General features: G+C 38.8%; 1 long non-coding RNA gene across 1 annotated transcript in view; it reads right to left on the bottom strand.

Moving 5' to 3' along the window:
- Positions 1-418: 418 nt before the first annotated feature.
- Positions 419-3,471, bottom strand: part of LOC116216562 — a 67,334-nt gene continuing 64,281 nt past the window's right edge. Inside the window, exon 3 of the long non-coding RNA XR_004159586.1 lies at positions 419-673. This is a non-coding gene — a long non-coding RNA (uncharacterized LOC116216562). The remainder of the gene's footprint in view (positions 674-3,471) is intronic.

The following is a 3,471-nucleotide window of genomic DNA, read 5'->3' on the forward strand; positions in this document are numbered from 1 at the left end:
GTTAAATTTCCCTCTGACTCTACCTCATGCCTGTAAATCTTCCAGCCAGTCATTAACTGCTTGGTTAAGGACTGGCACCTCATATATTGTCACTTAATTACGTTATGCTACATTGGGCTTCCTGGGAGGCACTCATTTAGCACAAAAACACCTCCAAAGAAAGCCACGTAGACAAACCGCCCAAGCCAGAAACGATGAAGAGTGCTGTTGACAGGAGAATAGAAATGACAACTAAAACAGCCTTTGGAACGGAAGGAGGAACTGTAGCAATGGGGAAAAAGAAATCAAGCATGGACATTTGAATCATCAGATAAACAGCAGCTGACAGGACATTTTAGATCTGGAAGGAGGGGGGCAGAAGAGGAGGAGGAGAAGTGCACTAAAGTGGAAATAGAAAATTACCCTCCTAGACGAATGAGATGTGTTTGGAATGAGTCACATGGGAAGGCGAGAGCAAACATCAGCAAACTGAGTAACTGACTGCACAGTACCTTGCTCCTGAACCTGGTCTTCAGAAACAAAAGATGGCTGAATAAACAATAAGAAAAAACAGCCCATTCTCAGCTCCTACCTTAGCGATGTTGAAGTGAAAATGCATTTTGTACACAGTTCTACGAGCCCAAGGAAGACATCACTATTGCTGGAAAAGGGCATCCACCAGCTCCTTCTGACCCTAAGGGAGAGGGACAGGGGTTAAGAGATGCTTCCATCTTTTCTACTATGAAAGGAAAAATAACCCTTCTGCTGTTCAACATACTGTCTTCAGAACCTATTTGCAAAATAAAATAAGATAAATAAATAATAAAAAAATTGAGAACAGCAAACTTGAGAAGAAAATGTAATTCAGGGATATAAGACAATATAAACTGCCACATAGCAAGAACATACACATGCACATACACATGTTCTCCAGTTAATGGACTTGCTAAAATATTTAAAATACACTGCCCCATGGATATAGGTCTTTGAAGTCCACAGGAAGACAGGTCAGCACTTTACGCTACTCCAATCTGGAGAAGAATTTGGAGTATCTGAGATTACAAATGGATACAAAGCTTTCATTCTCCTCTCCAGTAATGCTAGTTCTCCTCTCCTTTGCAGACATCAGCATTTCTCTCAGTCCCAGTGACATCTATCTGGCTGGCAATCGTTACTGCTCAAAGCACCATTGCAACTGCAGTGTTTGGCAGTTTTACACTCCTACCTGGTGTAATGCAGCTACATCAAACCACTGGACAAAGTCAGATGTTACATGGAAATTGTCAATGAGAGTCAATATTCAAACAGCTCCTCTCCACTCCCTCCCCCTCAAATACATAGTATATTTTATTTGACATAATCAAATTTTAAGGTGCTCAGGATCTACATTGGAATTTAAGTTCAAAATCTAAGTCAAATGCACACACATACCAAAAGCAACTGAATTTTTTTTCATTTTTTCCCCATTTTTCATCAAGAAACTGATGCTTTCTACTTGTGAAGAACTCCACTCTCCTGACAGAGCACAACAACGTGGTGGGGACAAATAATAATTCTTTTTTCATCTCCCAGAGATCTCTCAAGAAAAGCATTCTATAGAATCCGTGGATGGTAAGGGATTAGAGATGCTACTTGTCTATAAAGACCAAATCATTTAGTATTGGATCACGCTATATCAGTAGACTTCCCTGTAGTGAAGATGTTTGCCTTCAAGTTCCGGCTGGTGCAGTTAAAGCAGATGCTGTTAGACACGCAATTGCCTTATGGGCTACTTAAACAATTATCACTAACTGCTCTTAGAGGATATCTAAAACAAGAACCAGCAATGGTGTTTACTTCTCCAGGATGGATAAAACAAGTGAATGGAAATATATCCTCTTCCTTTTCTTATCTTCACATCACTTTGCCAGCAAAGGTCAACCACATGCTCACAAACAACCAGCTCACAGAACGTGCATTACCGAAACCTTAGTCACCAGTTCCAGTAGCGTGCAAGTATAAATAGCAGCAGCACAGCAAGCCTGTATAAGAGCTAGTCAGGAAATTATACCACCATTTCCCAACCCACACAGAAGCATTTTAGGAAAATGAACAATTTTCAATTTAATTGGAATTTCCATTTTACATACCAAGTTAAATTTTGTTTGGGTAAGTTTCAGCATTTTTGAAGATGGCCTAGAAACTCTGTGCAAGTGGAAAAGTTTTCCTTTAAGTATTTCATTTAATCAGAAAGTTTATTTCCCCAATTCCACACACTTTTGATCAAATTAACCAGCCAAGCAGGAAAAGTCCCTTTCAACATACAGGACTTCTAACTTCTTACTCAATTATTACTCATTCAGTTCATGCTGTACTGCATACATCCAAAATCAGAAATTTAAATGGGCTTTTTTCCTAGTATTATTTGCAAAGGTTGAAATCAATTTGTAAAACTCTAAAGTTGTGCAAATATGTTTTGAAACATTCATTGTAAATGTCAAACAATGCTGATATCAACATTTTGGACAGCTTTTTACAGGTACTAACAGTGCACAAAATCTGAGAAGATTAGTATCTCAGTGCAAAATTAAAGGCAGATGACAAGGCTTCAAATAAATTACAGCAGCATAAATCTGTATTGTTTTCAGGTCACTGAGGACACACCTTTGAGATGTCTTTTCATTATGGGGAAGGTGAAAAGAATCCTCACAGAAGTTCTCCATATGAGAGTTTCCAAACCTCTGGATAGTCCCACCTTTACCAAAAGGTGCTGTAAGGTAGGTTCTGAACAAAAAGGGGAAAATGAAAAGATAACTGGAAATAAAAAGAGTAGACACACTACACAGGAGCTGAACTAACCTAAATTTTCATCTCAAATTTGGCTAGCTTCCTCAGATCTCAAAAGTTTTCCGCATGGCTTGTTATTGAATGTGTATTCATACTGTACTAGGAATACATGCATAGCACGTAGATATTACCAGTCACATTTTCTGTCTATGAGAAGACATTATTTCTGTGCTCCTTTATGGCAGAAATACTCGTTAGTATTTCTCTAGTAACTACCAAGATAGTGCTTAATTGAAATCTACAGGTTTTAGTATCGTAAGGTGTAAGCCATCTGATCTCCACAGTTCAATTTTGATCTACATTTTGCTAGCAACCACTAAAATCCTCCCTCAAAACTATCAAACTGAAAAAGGGAACAAGAGAATACAAATCAGGGCAAGAAACTAGGCAGACAGATGTCATCTCTTCCTCATTCTGCAGCCCATGCTCAGAGAACCCCACACTTTTCATAAATTAATATCTAAACCACTCAAGACCATTAGAGTTAGGCCTAAGGTTTTGGCCCAGCAACTCCATAACAAGATGAGATCATTAAACCTTGTTTCTTGGGCTGGGACTTAGTGTCAGTAAGTGGCCACATTCCACTACAATTAATGGAGTCCCACCACTGATTATTTGGCCTACTAGAACAGGTTTTGTGTCTTCCTTCCCAAGGTGGCTTTTTTT

Source organism: Meleagris gallopavo, chromosome 4 (genome assembly GCF_000146605.3).
Source record: "Meleagris gallopavo isolate NT-WF06-2002-E0010 breed Aviagen turkey brand Nicholas breeding stock chromosome 4, Turkey_5.1, whole genome shotgun sequence".
NCBI lineage: Eukaryota > Metazoa > Chordata > Aves > Galliformes > Phasianidae > Meleagris > Meleagris gallopavo.